We start from the raw sequence: 18085 nt of genomic DNA, 5'->3' as shown, positions 1-18085 counted from the left end.
ATGGGGATATGTATCCAAAGATTTAACAAGTTATATATGGGTAGTGGAATTGAGGTGATGTAAGAGGACAATTTCACTCTTTGCTTTATATATGCGTGTGATTTTTTACAAGAATATATCTCTACAATTCATTGTTTCAGCCACTTTTTGTCAATGCTTGATTTAATCGCCTTCTCCTCAAATCTCTATTTCCCCAGTCCTCACCCAGCCCCATTTTTAGTCATGGCCATGTCTTCTTTCACTCTTAGCAGATCTTGTCTCTTACTCTACAGAGAAATTAGACTTTAGAAGGCATTAAGGATATTCTCAACTTTTCCTCATCAAGCACAAACTTATGTTTCGGTGCCTGTATTAGTTTGCTAGGACTCCATAACAAAGTACCATAAATTTGGCAGGTTAAACAACAGAAATCTATTGTTGCACGATTTTGGAGAGCAGAAGTCCAAAATGAAGGTGTTGGCAGGGTTAGTTTCTTCTGATGACTGTGAGGGAAGGATCTAATTCTGGCATCTTTCCTTGACTTGTAGATGGCTGTCTTCACCCTATGTCTCTTCACATCCCCTTTCCTCTTTGTGTAGCTCTGTGTCCAAATGTTCCCTTTTTATAAGGACACCAATCGTATTGGATTAGGGCCCACTCTAATGACATCACTTTAACTTGACTACCTCTGTAAAGAACTTATCTCTAAATAAGGTCACTTCCTGAGCTACTGGGGCTTAAGATGGCAACACATGAATTTGGGGAGAACACAATTCAACCACAACAGTACCCATCCATTTTCCTCTTTCTTCTGTTACACTCAAATGTGTGTCCTTCCTGCTAAGAGTGATCATCTCATGATGCTCTGGACACATGCTATCCTGCTTTTTTAGTAGGCTCCTCCATTGATCATGTGTTCTCTTGCCTGTGTTTTCAACTACTCCCTCCCAAGTGGATTATTTCCATTTTCATTTAAACATATTCAATCTCCAGTAGCCAGGAAGGAGGGAAAAAGGGCCCTGTTTTTTTTTAATTATCTTAGGAACCAAACCACTTTTGTTTGTCTCCTTTGCTACCACCTGGTCCAAGCTACCAACAATCTCTCATCTGCACCATTGAAATAGCTTCCTAACTGATCTCTGCTGCACACTGCCCTGTGCATCCTAAAATCAATTCTCCATGGGGCATCTACAGTTATTTTTCTAAAGCATAATTTTGATCATATCTCTCTCCTGCTTAAAACTCTAAAATGTCTTCCCATTGCCTTTACAATGAAATCCAAACTCCTTAACATGGCTTATAAACCCCCCTGCCCCATGACCTGACTCTTGCCAACCTCTTCAGTTTCATTTCTCACCACTTCATTCCCCTTACATTCTACATGCCAGGCAAATTAAATTTCTTTTGACCGTCCCTATCTTTCTGGCTCCTCTTAAGGCCCTTGAACATCCTGTTCTATCTGTTTGGAACAGGAGAGAAATCCTCCACAATAATTTTCTCCTAACTCCTGTTTATCTCTTAGACCTCAATTTCACCATTACTTCCTCTGGGAAGCACTTCCTCACTTCACAGAATTAATTTGGTTTCCTTGGTTATATGCTCTCCTATCACTCTGTACTTCTTCATAGGACTTATTACAGCGGGAAGTAACTATTTGTTGGCTATGTACTTAACGTCTATCTTACCCACTTATCTTTAAGCCACATGAACTCAAGGAATGTGTCTGGCCTCATCATCATATGTTCTGGTTCCTAGTCCAGTATCTGGCCCTGAAGTGATAGTCAATAAATACTTAATAAATATGACAATTGTAAATGTTCAATATTGCATTCCTCCTTAAGCAGTTAGCAAAGCGCAATACCTGGTATAGAGCAGATATTTCATAGCTATTGAATGAATAATCAAATAATAAAAGTGATATTGAGGGAGGCATAATAAGCAAATAAATTTGGATAATGTGCTTTGGGATAAAAATAAAGAAACACATTAAAAGATACCTGATCTTCAAAAATGTACTCTGTCATATGAGTTGCAAATAGTATCTCCAGGTTGCTTTTGGTCTTCTAACTTTGTTCATGGGAAATTAAAAATTCAGAAATGTCTAAATTTTTTGTAACCAAATTTATAAATATTTTTTATGTATAGGTAGGAACCAAACAATAATCAATTTTAAATTCTTCTACCACAGAGGTGTCAGTAATTCATGTTCCAAGTTTGGGGAGGAACTAAGACATTCCTTAAGAAATAAAATTTCTATACTCTGATATTATATTCCAGTTGACGTGGGCTCTATTTTCTGTCAAACTGGTAATTAAAAAGTCAGAAAATCAGGAAGATGTCCGTGATTATCATTATTTTTGTCCTCAGGATGTTCTCAGATCGCTGCTCTTCCCTGTAGCCTTTAAGCACTGTGCATATCCCCAAGCAGCAATCCTCTCAAAGCACAGAGCAGTGGAAGAATGATGATGTTTTCTATCCCTTCAGAAGGCAGAACAGTGCTATGGATTAAGGCTAGATATGAAGAAACCCTAGAGTGAGCCCTTGGGATATCTGACCAACGGCAAAATATTTTCACATAGAAGCAGCAGCTTTCACTGAGTCATGATTTCTAGCATCCTGGGTAAGCTGTTGTTCTAACTAACACAGATATATAAAGTAAAATGAAGAAGGCCAATATCTCTTTTTAAAAGCTGAAGTCTACTGCCAACATAAAACTAAACCCCAGAACAAATTTAACTTTACAAGTTGGTATTCCTTAATATTGGGACCCTTATTTAATTCAGTTCTTTTTCTACGTACCTACTCATTAATCTACTGGCATTTCCTTTTTGACATTTTTAAATTCTCCCATTTGTTCAAGATATATATATCTTGACTGTGAATAAGATCATGTCATCCTAGCCCTTCTGCCCCTTCATTACCACAGGTCAAGGTCAAGTTGGGGCCCACACAACCAGAATAACACCTGATCTCCCTAGATAGCCTCACTTCCATCAATGGGTGTCAAAGAGAGAGTCACACACCCTCAGAATATGTCTGCTTTTCCCCTGACAGGGGTATATTGTGAGCCTTGTACAATATAACTTTCTCACCTTTACCTGTAGGGATCCAGAGACAGCCCCAGATACCCCAGCCTCCCCTCTCACTTGGAGGAACTCACACTCTTACTTTCCTTGAATCCACTCAATCTCATTGAATATCTTACCCTGTTTATTTCAGTTGCTGTAAGAAACCCTAGCCTCATATTTCCCCTAATCTTTCACACTCTCATCCCCACTAAGTCTTTGCACATCCCTTGTTTTGTTTTTGTTATTAACTCCTCCTTAACTTCTGAATCCCATCCCCTGTGCCTTCTGCAACTCATGGTCCATCAGCACCAAAATATCATATAATTCAATCTCTTTATTTTTTTCCTTCCTCTGAGGACACTGCTGCAGCCTTTTCAAATGATGGCTATTTCCTCTTGCACACCTTTCCTACCACTGGGCCTGGAAGTGGAGTAGGTGTCCTCCTTGTTCCACATCTCTGCTTCTGGAACATTCTCCCTCTATCTCAAATATCCCAGCTTTGAATTTGATATCATTCTTACACGTTGCCCACAAACCCTCATTATTGCTGTCATTTACTTCCCTACTCATTTCACATAGGTTTTATTTATTTATTTATTTATTTATTTATTTATTTATTTATGAGGAAGATCAGCCCAGAGCTAACATCCATGCTAATCCTCCTCTTTTTGGTGAGGAAGACCGGCTCTGAGCTAACATCTATTGCCAATCCTCCTCCTTTTTTTCCCCCCCAAAGCCTCAGTAGATAGTTGTATGTCATAGTTGCACATCCTTCTAGTTGCTGTATGTGGGATGCGGCCTCAGCATGGCTGGACAAGCGGTGTGTTGGTGCGCGCCCGGGATCCAAACCCGAGCCGCCAGTAGCAGAGCGTGTGCACTTAACCACTAAGCCATGGGGCTGGCCCCCACATAGGTTTTAGATCATGATTTACTGACACTTTCTCCAGCACTACTCCTGCCTTTATTCAGGGTAACTTAAATATGGGCATAGATACTTCTTCCAACACCCTAGCTTTAACTTCTTTTGACCAATGATGTTATCTACCAACCCACACCAATACTCTCCCCTATGATCACACTTATGACCTGTGCTGTCTTATATGTTGGTCACTAGCTACATGTGGCTACTGAATGTTTCAAATGTGGCTAGTCCAAATTCAGATGTACTGAAAGTGTAAAACACGTACTGGATTTCAAAAATTTAGTATGAAAAATATAAAAGATCTCATTACTATTTTTATATTTATTAATGTCAAAATGATAATATTTGGATTAAACATTTCTTTAAATGTAGCCACCAAAAATTTTACAGTTACGTTTATGACTCACATTTTGTTTCTGTTGGGCAGCTCTGTCGTAGACATTTCCCTGACCGATAACTAAAAATCTTCCATAGTCTCAGTCGAATACTTTACCCTCTCTAACAACCACCTCCTACCTTTCCAGCTCACTCCCTCTAGTATACTACCAGGAACTCTGATCCATTGATCCTGTTCCTTTTCCATTCTTCTTCATGTCTTTGATATTTTCTCTTTATTCCTTTTCCAGTTAAAATTCCATAATCAATCATTATAAATGTTTCTTTCCATACATCCTCAACTCTCTTGCCTTTCTTTCATTTTGACTTAGTTGCTTGATGAAATCACGGCCTTGATTAAAACAACTGCACCTGTGTTCTCCTATACCATGTACTGAATATGTCTGGAGAAAAATACACAACCATACTGACTGGTCACATTTTAACTTCATGGCCGTTATCTTCTAATCCAGTGGTTCTCAAGCTTTAGTGTGCATCACAATCTCCTAGAGGGCTTATTAAAACACAAATTTCTGGGTCCCACTCCTAGAGTTACGTATTTGGTAGGTCTGGTGTGGGGCCCAAGAATTTGCATTTCTAATGAATTCTCAGGTGATGTTGATTGACCCTGTTGATCACGGAACCACACTTTGAGAACTACATTTTGAGAAGTTTAATGCTGCCCAGCCAACATACTGTATTTCCCTCATCTATTCACTCTCCCATTCTCCCAGATAAATAATTTATACCTTTTTTTCTCTCCAAACCTTCAACAAATTCACTCTCATCCTCACTCTAGCTGATGTCTTTCTTTCCTACTTCATTAAGAAATTCGAAAAACAAAATCAGAAGACTTCCACATTCTCTCACAACCACTCCATCTTCCTGTTTGCAGCTGTACCCATTTATTCCTCTTCCAGTCTGTGTTTATAGATTAATTTTCCCTGCTCCTACCTAAAATCTAAAACTTTCTCATGCTAACCAATTTCCATTCCTTCTCATCCCTAAATACAAGGTTCCAGCAATTTCTCCTTCCTTTTCCTATATCAAGTGCTTCTTCTTTTCCCAATAGCCCACAAATATGCTCTTTCTTACATATTACAATAACTCTCTTTATCCCATTTTTCCACCAGCTTCTGCTCCAGTTCTCTGTTCCCATTTACAGAAAAATCTCCAAAATGATTGCTTGTATATATTGTCTCTAATTTCTTTTTTCTCCAATCACTCTTAAACCTACTCCAATCAACCTTTTCCCTCTCAGTCTACAAAAACTGTTTTTTCAAGATCACTAATAACCTCCATATTGCTAAACCCAACACTCAATTTTTGGTCCTTATATTACCTGACCTATCACCATCATTGGACTCAGTCATTCACTTCCTGGTGCTTTGATATACATTCTTCACTTATCTTTCGGGACTCTACACTCTCTTGGTTTTTCTCTCACATCACTCATAGCTCCTTTTGAGTCCCCTTTGCTAATTCCTTCTCTTATCCCTAACGTTGTAAAGTGAAGTACCTCAAGGTTCATGGCTTAATCTTCTTTTTCTCTTTATCAATACTCAATCCCTTGGTGATCTTATCAGTTTTCACGACTTTCAATGCCATCTGTGATCTCCAAATTTATACCTCCAGCCCAAATATATTTTCTGAACTTCACATATGTTTACCCAACTGCCAACTTGACATTTCCTCTTGGATCTCTAAGAGATATTTCAAACTCAACATGTCCAAAACTGAACTCGTTATTTTCCCTCATTGAAAACCTGCTTTTACTACTGTCTTACCATTACGAGTTGATGATGACTTCATCCTTCAAATTGCTCAGACCAATAATGTTGGAGTCATCCTTGAATCTTTTTTTTAAATCTTATATCCCACATCATATCTCACTAGAAATCCTATTGCCTCTACTTTCAAAATATATCCAAAAGCTGACTACTTCTCACCATCTGCACTGTCCCTATCCTGGTCTAAGTCACTATCATATTTTGCCCGAATACTGCACTATCCTAGTAACTAGTTCCCTTGCCTCCATATATGCCTCCATGTAGTCTATTCTCTACAGAGAAGCCAGACTGAGACTTTTAAAATCCATAGTATTACACAACTTCTCTGACCAAAATCCTCTAATGGCTCCCCTGTTCACTTAGAGTGTAAACCAAAATCCTTATAATGGCCTAACAAGGCGTACATGGCATAGTATTTCCCTATCTCCATTACTTACTTCTCTGACTTCATTTCCTACTACTCTCCCCCTTTCTCACTCTGCTCCAGCTGCACTGACCTCCTAGTTGTTCCTCAAAAATGCCAAGTATTATCCCACTCTAGAGTCTTTGTTCCAGATTCTCTCAATCAACTACAATAATACCTGATACATAGTAGACACTCAATAAATACTGCTGCTTATATAAACGAGTGAGAAGAGTTTTTGAGTTAAAAGAAATGGCATTATGAAAGTTTCTAAAGCCAGGAAAGAGCTTGGCATATTCAAAAGGGCAAGTGGAATGAGATAAAGTTTTAGTATCATAAGGACTTTTATCAGTCAGAGCCTGTAGGCCATAGTAAGGGTTATGGAATTTATTCTAAGTGTGATGGGAAGATATTGAAGATATTTGACATGGAATTTACATGCTTCCATTTATATTTAATAAGGATCATATTGACAGCTCTATGGAGATTAGACTATAGGTTGACAAGGCCAAAGCAGGAAGACCAGTTAAGAGCTGTTACAATGATCCAAATGACAGACGATGAAGGCCTGGATTATTAAGGTGGTACTAGTGGAGGTAGAACAAAGTGGATGAGTCTTGGCAATTTTTAAAAATGGCCTGAATAAAATAAGTTCTTTGAGAAAGTTTTAAAATTTTGATTTTGAGCCATGAGGTCTTGAGTTATGATATTCACAACTTAAATTATTAAGAACTTCAAAAACTTGTCACAATAAAAATATCGAAGTACATTTTTTCTACTTTGAAGTTTTCCATGAAAGATAAGTCAAAATTTGCCATGAAAGATAAGTTAAAGTCATAATTTTGGAGAATCAAAACTATAATCTACATTCTGGAAAAGTCCAGCATATTTTAAAAAGAAATGCATGAGGCGATATGAAAGAGAACTCCACAAACAACACAGGGATTTTGGGCTTCTGTAATGTAGTTTCTCTTAATTGGGTTTTACAGATTAATAGAGTTTTTGAAGTTACTTGGATGAAATTATTCCTGTCCCAATTTTTTAATCACTTAAATTTCTACCATATTATTTGACTATAGAACAAAGACTCTACTGTTTCTCCAATTTGGATGAAATCCAATATGTAGATTAATTTTGATGCTATTCTGGGAAAATGCTTAAAAACTTTCAACTTTACAAGATCCCTAGAGCTTCCGCTAAATCTCCCCCTCCTCACTATACAAGATCTCAACACTATTGCAAGTTTTAGAAGAAAATAGGAACAATTCTCCCTTTCTATATAATAATAGCTCCCATTTATTGAGCACTGCATACCAGGCACTGCTCTAAGTGCTTTTTCTTTATTATAACATCTAATCCTCTACAACAACTTTATAAGATAGGTACTATTATTACTAATATGCTATGGATGAAGAATCTAAGACTCCGAGAGAATAAGTAACTTAACCAAGATCACACATTCTAGATGGTGAAGTTGCAATTTGAATCAAAGTCTAACTTGGCCTGTTCTCTTCTTACAATGGGCATTTCAATAAAATCTTACAATTCCAGAACTTTCTGTAAGTGTGCTGTTCACATAGACGGGAAACAGAATTTATTCACATTAGGACGAATCATCATTTTTTGCAGCTTTCCACTGTAGATCTTCCTATACAGATAGTTACCTATTCCGTTACTTGAAAATATCGCCGTATGTGTTTTTCTCTCTTGATAATGTTTTATTCTCCCATGGATCTTTCATCATTAAAATTAGACTGAGATTGATGGTAATTTTTCTATGGAAGAGAGAACAAGAATGAATCCAACTAGAATAAAGAGTCAAAACCTTTTTTTCACTGAAGATTTTTTCATCATTCAAATTCAAGAGAATGAAAGATCTCTTCCTTGGATAATCTTAAATCATATACTATATGGATAGATTCCTGGGGCTTCCTTGTCAGTTATATCTTAAGAAATAGCAAGTCTATCAGCCTAAGTTCTACTATCAATTTTCAACATAATGTCATCCACTAGTGGTGGAATGAAATTTATGATGATATCTGAAAAAACAGAAGAAAATACTTATGAGGCTGGATAATGTAAGGTCACACTGAGCCCTACCAAATTAAAAATCACTGAGGATTATACGAAAACTCAAATCAGATATAAATTATAGTGAATTTATTTTACTCATCTAATTAGTAAATAATATAACCACTACATTGTGATTTAGCTATTATTTTCAATTTTTTAGGTAATTTTGTAATTTAATGATAAAACTTTGAATGGGAATTGGTAACCTTGAGTTCCATCTGGAGTTCTAATACAGGATATCAAGTAAATCACAGCATCTCTGAATTTTGACTATTTCTAATGGATGGTATAAAATCTGGGGGGAGAAATGTCAATGCTTTTGAAACTTTTCGAAGGAAATACGTCTAATAAAAATATTTTCTTATATCATTATTACTAATGCCACTCCAACTTTGGTTTTTCTGTCCCTCTAATCCTTATACGGGTATCCCACAAGACTTTTTTAAAATAGTTGATGATGCACTATAATGTTGGGCTTCAAGCTGTTAAATTTTAGAGCACTTTCTGAGAATTATCACCAATTAACACCTCTTTTCAGGAAGAATATTTTATCGATTCTCTGTTTAGTTAAAATGACATCTTCCTCTCAACAAAGTTCAAAAAGGCACATAGACCAATAGTTCTTTACTTATATCAGTTTTATTTATTTTTACTGTGGTATTACAATTAACATTTAAAAATGTTGGGTAAGTCTATGCAGAAATAGAAGTATGATGTATACCTGAAATTTATACAATGTTATAAACCAATGCTACCACAATAAAAAAATTAAAAATAAATGAAAAAATAAAAAATAAATAAAAATGTTGGGTAAGAAATTTTCCAGACATCAACCTAACTGTTGCTCAAAAAGTGACTTCTAGGGGCCGGCCCGTGTCATAGCGGTTAAGTGCGCGCACTCCGCTGCTGGCAGCCCGGGTTTGGATCCCAGGCCCGCACGGACGCACTGCTTGTCAGGCCATGCTGTGGCGGCGTCCCACATAAAGTGGAGGAAGATGGGCATGGATTTTAGCTCAGGGCCAGTCTTCCTCAGCAAAAAGAGGAGGATTGGCATGGATGTTCTCTCAGGGCTGATCGTCCTCACAAAAAAAAAAAGTGAGTTCTAGTTTACTTTACAAAATATGTTTACAAAAATCTATTATTTAGAATAGCATGCTGCAGAATTAAGCATAATGGGATTAACTACTAATCTGGATGGCTATTATAATTATTTCCCTTTTATAAATATATTTTTAAATATATTTCACTAGCTTAATATACCAGTGTTTTATTTTTCACTATTGCTATATATCCAATGTATGTCTGACATAATTGGAGATCCAGGCAATTGGGGACTCCGTGATCTGTACTGTCACTGGCCTTGACAGCAGGGAAAGATAGTGCTGACAATTTTACACCTGCTCTTCTATGCTTTGTGCCAGAAGCAAGACATATTACTTCTTACAGCCCATTGCCCAGAACTAGTTGTATGATCCTGCCTAAATGAAAGGATGTTGAAAAGTATAGTATTTTATATGCCACAAAGGAAGAAAAGCCAGACATCGGTGAACTCTGTGACATCTATCATAGTTGCCTTTGACACATTATAAGGTTAAAAGAATTTCTTCAACATTTAGTGCACACATAACCAAAATTATGGCCCGTACCACTGTTGAAACCATGGATGCTGCTAAATCTCACTTATTCGTTCATTCAATAAATTACTATGTGTCAAGAATGGTGCTGCAAGATGGGGATATAGCAATGAACAAAACACATTCCTTATCCTCATGGAACTTAAAATACGAGGAGAGAGAAAATGAACAACCATTGCATGAGCCTGTGAAAATTCTAAAGCCAAAAGGATGGAAACTGTATTCAAATTTCAGAGTGCAAATTATAAAGGAGAAAATTTTAGAAAGCATCCACTAAATAAATTCACGTTTCAGTAAATCGTGTAATTAAAAGATGAGGTTAAAAAAAGAATAAAAAATGGAATTAGATGGGCAGGCAGGATTCAAAGATAGCTGAGGAACCTCTGGTTTAAAATGGTACCTGCCCAGCAGATTTGAGGCAGCCTCTCAAATCTCCTTACTCAAATGCATATGAAAAGGCATTAAAAATTCATAAAAACTCAACACAACACTAAAACATAAGATTAATAGGCAAAGAATGATCACATTTACAGGAATTTTCACCAAGTTTAAGGCAGATGACCTGCTAACCAAAACAATAAAACCGAACCAAGTTTTATTCCAAGAAATAGAGTTTGCTTAATGTGCTTAATAAAAGATAGAAAGAGACTTGTTGCCTCCATCAATGACTGACCCTTGGTCAGAATCATGGGTCTGTACAACCAGTATATTAGGCCACAATCACTTTATTCCACAGAAAATTTTGAAAGGGGGCAATAAAGAACAAAATGAATCAATCATGTAAGTGTAGCAGTCATATAAAACACCGATGTGAGAGTACTTGTGTAAGTCTGAATGCAGAAGAGAACAGAGACAAAAAACAAGGGAAGATAACAGACATGTAAAGCAGAGGACAGAGATACATCATACAGATACTCTTTTTTACTAAAAAAAGAAAAAAAAAGTGACCAAGTGAAATTTGAAAGAATAAACAAACAATAAATAAAATAAACACAATCTAATAAGAAAATTTTCTGAAGTCACAAAAATAAGCGACAAAAACAACAAAAGCAGAATAGAGAGATTGAAATGTTTAATCAAGTTTCAGGCAAAAAACAACGTAAAAAGTTCTATATCTAAACAAATCTTGACATGAAAATGAAATTAAAGTGCTTGAAGAAAAAAAATAGGTTGCCCACAGCCTGACATAAATTAGGCTAGCCTCACGCTCCACCCTGACAATATTAAATGACAGAAGCAGCTAGGGATATTTCTATACGGTTTAAAGAGAAAACTTTCTGCTCCAAGAACTAAATACACAATTAAGTTGTGTTCCATGACTGAGGGAAAAAGAGTATTATGTTTCAGATATAAAAGTGATCATAAATTATGTTCCTCATATACACACTGGAGAAAAGGAAAAACAAAAACAAAAGCATGAAGATGTGCTATACCTGCCCCAAAAGTCAAACAAAATTACGAGCTCAAATACTGGAAAATAAGGGTTTGAAAAGAGCTGATAGTGAGCTCCAAAGCCAGTAAATAAGGAGAAAAATCTAAATTGATGCAAATCTTTTTAAAGTTGGGTATAGCCGTTAAATAAAAATTATTCTTGAGAATATTTGATATAAACTAATAATAGGTTTAACTTAGTGTAAAATGCCAAATAACACTAACAAAGGACAAGAATAGACTATTTTTTTAAAAGATCACATATTAAAGCCCATGGAAAAATGTCTATAAATTATAAAACGCATATATACAAAAGAACATTATCTGACTACAATGGACCAAAATGGAATAAAACTCTAAATCAATACAAACTTAAATTGCAGTAATACTAGCGCCTGAAAAATTTAAATCACATATCTGCATAGTGCCTGATTTGAAGACAACATTGTAACAGCAATTGTACCCTCTAAAATATGATCACAGTGATGATGGATATGTCTATGGCCTTGATGATGGTGATGATTTCACAGGTGTGTACATGTCAAACAACCTCAATAAAGTGATTTTTAAAAATTACCACATTGAGAACACCAGATATTAAAAACTATGTGATCCAACAAAAATTTAAATCAAAGAAACATTCATAAAATTATTTTTATTATAAAACAATAATGGAAATAATAATAACACTAGCATTTATGTAGTACTTATGCAATATGCCAAGAACTGTTTAGTGTTTGACATATGTTAACTCATTTAATATTTACAATAACCATTTGAGGTGGGAATTACTATTGCCCAGATTTTAAAGATGAGGAAACTTAGGCACAATGAAGTTAAGTGAATTGCAAAGCACACAGCCAATAAATGTAAGAGCTAGGCACAGTGTCAGGATATTTGTTCTTATCATTTCTATTTAACATTGAACAGGGACCTTAGATAGTATAATCCATCAAGGTAAAAAATATACGTCGTAAAAGAGGTGGTAACAGTGTCTATTCACAGGCAACATGATTCTTTATGTAGAAAATTCTAATGAATGTATAAAACAACTGCTAGAAATAAGTGAAATTAGCAAAGTTATCAAATACAAAGTAAACACACACAAAAAAATCAATTATATTTCTCTATACTAGAACCAAACAATTGGAAAGTAAAAATCTGAAAACCCATCTACTGTAGCATTAAGAAAATAATTAGGAATATATTTAACAAACAATGTGACAGATCTCTAAACAGAAATCCACGAAGAACTACTGAAAGAAACTAAAGTAGACAAAGATAAATGGAAAGATCCACTATAATCAAACACCACAAGATTCAATGTTGTTAAGATATCAATTCCAACATGTGTTTTTTGTAGAAATTGACTAGCTGACTCAAATTTATATGGAATGGCAAAAAACTTAATATAGATAAAACAATCTTGAAAAGAACAACAAATTTGGAGGAATAACTACTTTCATTTAAAGACTTACTATAAAACTACAGTAATCAAGATAGTGTTATATTAGCATAAAGACAGACATGTAAATGAATAGAATAGGGAATTCAGAAATAGATCCACACATACATGGTCAATTGATTTTCAACAATGATACCAAGAAATTTCAATGGAGAAAATGAAGTATTTTTTTTCATCAAATACTTCTGAAACAATTAAATAAAAGTATAGAGAAAAAACGACTTCCAATATCTACTTCAAAACACATGTAAAAATTAATTTGTCATGGATCATAAATCTAAACATAAAAGATAAAATTATAAAGCTTCAAGAGGAAAACGTGAATATCTTTGTGACTGTGGGGTACAATAAGATTTCTTGAATAACCCAAGAAACATAATCCATAGAAGGAAAAAATCTGATAAATTGGGCTTTATTAGAATCTAAAATGTTTGCCCATAATAAGACACCATTAAGAGAATGAAAAGGAAAGCATTGTCCTAGGAAACAAACTTCTCTCTCTCTCACTCTTTTCAAATTTTATATATATATATTTTCTGAAAAACAGTGTGTGCCAAGAATTTGATAAGCTTTTTTAAAAATGTTGTACAAAGAAGCTTGAAAGAAGCAAAAAAATAAATGCTGCATGATTCTATTCAAATGAAATTCCAGAAGAAACAAAACTAATTGATGATGAAAGAAATTATGGAAGTGGTTGCCTGTAAGATTTACTGAAAGGGGACCTGAGGAAAATTTCTGTGGTGATGGGGATATATCTTGATTATGGTAATCATTGCTTAGGTATATACACTTTTCAAAACTCATCAAATTGTACCCCTAAGATCTGTGAGTTTCACCACATGTAAATTTTCCCTTCATCAAAAAATAAAATATAAATTAGTGAGTTACCAAACAAATAACGAAGACAGTAGACTATTTGATTATTTTCATGTCCATAAAATCTTTAAAAATACCATTTTAATAGATATATACTGTTCTATGGTTTAATCATTTCTCTCTTGTGGAAGAAATAGGATTTTTAAAAATGTTTGGACATAATGGATATTAGATTAATAAATATATTGTATACAAATCTGTACATTCCCATTTACTCTATTGGTGTAGATTCTTACAAGTGGAATTACTAAATAAAATAATATGCACCTTTTCAATTTCCTTCACCACTTGTCAACTAGGTTTTAGGACAGTGTCCTCTCTAGATACCAGGGGAGTGGAGACTGGTCTCCCATCTGAGGTTTGGAAAGGCAGGACATGAACAGCAATCAGTGTGTATTGTGTGGCTCAGGAATAAGCTGAACAAGGTAAATACTTGTGATTCTTTCCTAACTCCATTCCAGGTTCTTCTCGTAAACACCCACCACTTTGCATGCATGTAGAGGAGACAGTTTACTGTATTAGTATTTATGCATGCATAATGAGGAAGGTCTTAAAATTCCTTAACTACGCACAGGACTCCCTCTCCATCTCCATGGTACATCCATTTGTATGCGAAAAATAAATACGGACATTTGCCATTTGTGTTTGATCTAAGCAGACATTAGCGAGTTTTGCATTTGATTACAATTTGACCAATATGTCCTAGCTGCATTCAGTCATGGAAATATACGAACTTGAGAAAGTAATCTTTACCTTACTCCTATCCCTCTTACACTTAAAGACACATATATAGAGTCAAGTTTAATGCCAAACTTTTGGAAGACCCGAGGAAGGATTTGTGATCATCTGACTCCCAAAAGCATTCCTATTCTAGTGTTCCCTATCTCAATAGATGCCATAACCATCTACCTGGTGGCTCAAGCCAGAAACCAGCCTTGCTGCTGTCCTATTCTTCACCTCTAACCAGACCTATCAGCATACACATGCACAAGTGCTCTAGTGTTTGTCATCTAGTATAAAATCCCTCCCATGATCGCATATCCATTTCCAGTTACAACCCCATTTCTCAACCACCATTCATAGCAGACCTTATCAAGGATTGTCTATTCTCATTGCCACAAAATCCTCACTCCTGCTTTTTTCCTCAAAGGATTCTAATCAGGATTCCACCTGATACCCTCCATATTGCCATACCCCAACATTCTTTTCGCTGTTTTTAAGTTATTCAAACCTCTCAGTAGCACTTCACTCAGATTATCATTCCATTCCTAAAGCTCCTTTCTTTTTGGCTCTGAGACACCAAACACGTCTGGTTTTTTATCTACCATATGGGACTGTATCAGTTCACTAGAGCTGCCGTGTAAAAAAACACAGACTCGACGGCTTAAACAACAGAAATTTATTTTCTCGCAGTCTAGAAGCTAGAAGACTGAGATCAAGGAATCAGCGGATTTGTTTTTTTCTGAGGTGTCTCTCTTTGGCTTGCAAATTGCCATCTTCTCCCTGTATCCTCATGCAGTTTTTCCTCTTACTGAATTAGGGCCCACCCTAATGGCCTCATTTTAACTTAATCACTCCCTTAAAGGCCCTATCTCCAAATACAGTCACATTCTGGGTACTGGGGGTTACGGCTTCAACATATGAATTTGGCGGGGGGTAGGGGCACACAAATTAGTCCATTACAGAGAAACTTCTTTTCTCAATCTTTTTTGCTGCTTTCCATTCATTTTCTGATGTACCACTCCTAGAGTGCTCCATAGTTCCATCCTAAGACGTATCCTCTTATCCATCTGCGCTCATTTCCCAGGGGACTTCATCTAGTCCAATTGCTGTAAAGGGCACGGACATGAATATGACAATCAAAATTACATCTCTAACCTGCACCTCTCCCTGGAACCCCAACTGCCTAATATTTGACTCCATGTGGATATTTAATAAACATTTCAAAATTAATAGAGTCAATGATAATTTAAGGAAAAATAAACTAATATTGTGTTTACCACATGCTAGGCAATCTTCTCAGATCATACATAAACTTATGAGGCACTTAGCATATTTCCCATTTTACATTTGAAAAAACTGAGGAAAAGACTGTATATATTAATAATGAAGTTCACACTAAAGGTATCAGCATCTAAGATTTGAACTGAGGAATGCTGGTTCCAGCGCCCACACACTTCACAGTATATCATATCACCTCTTCCAATCAGAGCCTATGTTTTCGTTATCTGTATACGTATCCTCTCCCTTTTATTAGAAGAGAAACTTCTTGGGCCGGCCCCGTGGCTTAGCAGCGGTTAAGTGTGCGCGCTCTGCTGCTGGCGGCCCAGGTTCGGATCCCGGGCGCGCACCGATGCACCGCTTCTCTGGCCATGCTGAGGCCGCGTCCCACATACAGCAACTAGAAGGACGTGCAACTATGACGTACAACTATCTACTGGGCCTTCGGGGAAAAAAAAAAGGAGGAGGATTGGCAATAGATGTTAGCTCAGAGCTGGTCTTCCTCAGCAAAAAGAGGAGGATTAGCATGGATGTTAGCTCAGGGCTGATCTTCCTCAAAAAAAAAAAAGAGAAATTTCTTGAAGGCATATTCTCTCCAGAGCCATCTCTACAACAATGTAAATTGTACAAATAAAAGAACATAAGAATTGGGGCCAGCCCACTGGCATAGTGGTTAAGTTCCTGCACTCTGCCTTGGCGGCCCAGGGTTCACAGGTTCAGATCCTAGGCACAGACCCACAGACCGATGCACTGCTTGTCAAGCCATCCTGTGGCGGCGTCCCATATAAAGTAGAGGAAGATGGGCACGGATGTTAGCCCAGGGCCAATCTTCCTCAGCAAAAAGAGGAGGATTGGCAACAGATGTTAGCTCAGGGCTAATCTTCCTCTCCAAAAAAAAAAAAGAAAGAAAGAAAGAACATAAGAATGAATGTCTATGTTTAACAAAATAACAGAAAAGAACAGGGAAGAATTGTTCAATAAGTCATATTAGGATAACTGACTAGTAATTGAAGGGGAAGATATTTAATTTCTCCTTTCACACAAGTCACCAAAAATCAATTTACGGTATACTATATGTTCTCTTTAAGGCTGATTTTTTAAGTTTTTTTTTTTAATCTTTTAACTGTGGAAAAATACACATAACATAAAATTTACCATCTTAACCATGTTAAGTGTACAGTTTATTGGTATTAAATACATTCACATTGTTGTATATCCAAAAAAAAAAGAATGAATGCCTGCATTTTCCCTCTTGCCCAGCACTACTAGGCTCTTAAACCATACTGTTGAGTTACCTTAAGGGGGTTAATATAGGGAAGTTAGCGTTTATAGTCTGTCTGAAAAAATTGCTGTTTATCAATTCCTACCCTTTTCCCACATCCCTTCTTTTCCACAGAACCTATAAAATCTTAAAATAAATAAAAGAAAATAATAAGCAACCGTCTTTGGATAGCATTTCAACATATACTAAATCCCAGTTGATTCTAAAGTGGAGTGGTAAACTCAGGTTTTATTTGATATCTGTAATGATTTACTCTGTGATTCCTTTTCTTGGTTGAGAGCACTGGAACTAGAGACATTTGAGTCCCTTTCTCTATCACTCTTCCTTTTTAAGAATTATTGCATTATATAACTGCAGGCTTTCTGTGTGTCTTTCAATTCTATATATGTGCCAAGATCTCTCCCACCTGGAAGTTGTTACCCAATTTCTTCTCTTTGCCTGGAATTCTCTTCTTTCTCCTATTCATAGGGCCACCTCCTACTTAAATTATTATTGGCTATATTAATCACTAACTTCAGGTCTTTATTGAAAGGTTGCCTTCTCAGTTGAATCTTCTTGGGCCACCTTATCTAAAATTTTAATCCAACTCCTCCCCATTCCCCAGACACCAATATTTCATATGTCCCTTCCTGGCTTTATTTTTTGTCTTCTTAGTAATTATCATACTCAAATATATTATATAGTTTTAAAATTGTTTTCATCTTGTTTGTGGTTTGCTTTCCCCATTTCAATGTAAACTCCATGAGGGCAATGCTTTCTGTTTGTTTCCTCTGTTTCTAATGTATC

Source organism: Ceratotherium simum, chromosome X (genome assembly GCF_057802395.1).
Source record: "Ceratotherium simum simum isolate JZ-2026a chromosome X, ASM5780239v1, whole genome shotgun sequence".
NCBI classification, from domain to species: Eukaryota; Metazoa; Chordata; class Mammalia; order Perissodactyla; family Rhinocerotidae; genus Ceratotherium; species Ceratotherium simum.
Note: the sequence above shows the minus strand (reverse complement) of the source record.